This window comes from Nicotiana attenuata, unplaced genomic scaffold, assembly GCF_001879085.1.
Source record: "Nicotiana attenuata strain UT unplaced genomic scaffold, NIATTr2, whole genome shotgun sequence".
NCBI lineage: Eukaryota > Viridiplantae > Streptophyta > Magnoliopsida > Solanales > Solanaceae > Nicotiana > Nicotiana attenuata.
The window spans coordinates 10,742-12,056 of NW_017673521.1; positions in this window are offsets into that span (position 1 = coordinate 10,742).

Genomic DNA, 1,315 nt, shown 5'->3' on the forward strand with positions numbered 1-1,315 from the left:
CGAATTTTCAATTCAAACCACCTCAAAACTTCACCAAATCATCCCAAAACTGAGATTCAAGCTCCTTAAGTTGTGCCCAATCTATTCTAATAGCACCCACTCAAAACAAAGCAAAAATTTGATGTTTTTTTGCTACAAATAGCTAATTGGCTAATTTGGCTAATATTAGTAATATTTTATCAATCGGTCAATTTTTTTAATGAGCTCCTTATAAATGGACATAGCTGGTAATTTCCCTTTAAGGAAGAATTACATGAAAATACAGTTGACCCAACATCATAACAAAAGTTGGCCCATGATTTTAAATTTTACCCGACCTAGCGTATGTTGTATATATCTTGGAAGTGATTCTATCGTCGCCGGCAAACAAACTCGTCAAGATCGGAAACACAAGCAGCCACCTCTGGTCTGTATTGTTTTCTTTTCTTTTCGCTTCTGCGAGAGGAATCATAAAATTTTGATGAGATGTAATTTGCTTAACTGAAAATTAAGTTGTTGATGTTGTAAGAAAATTGCAACCCTGTGTGACCTGGTTACAATGTAAGAAAATTGAAGAGTAGAATCCACCATTGACAAAGCTCCATTTTTGAAAATAGGATTTTTTTGATTTTGTTAATTGTTTGGATTGAGTGTTGTTCCAATTGATTGAAAATATCAAAATGAGCTCAAAATTTAAATTTGAAGTGATTTGGAGTAGATTTGAGTAAGATTTGAGTAAAATTTCAGTAAAGACGCACGGAAAAACACGAAGTCGATTTTTTGTATAATTATGTATAACCTTGTATAATAGTGTATATGGGTGTATATACACATCTCATACACTATTATATACTTTTATACACCTTTATACAAGTGTCTGTAAATGAACTTCTTCCATGATTTTCAGTTGCAATTCTTATTCAAAACCAGTCCAAATCTCCATTAAATGACATCAAATTTTATATACGGTCTCCTTATGCTATTTCTAACAAGTATAAATAACACCAACTCCAAATTTCTCACAAAATCAAATTTGAAATTTAAACCCACATCTTTAAACTTATTAAAAATCTAATTTTCACCACCCAAATAGATTTGGTTTGTTGAACTCATATTTGAGTCACAGTTACTGATTCAAAAATTAACTTAAAAGCATGAGCAATCTTTTTTAAAAATTGAATAGTAATTTCGAGGACCTATTGGAGTTGGATGTTGAATCTTAGCTTATTAATTTTGGGCCAGTTGGTTGTAAATTTAAATATGAGCTATAAAATTAAAAAGTAGGGAGTCCAGTTGTTTTAATGTAAAATTTTCTCATTTTAATACATCGACAAAT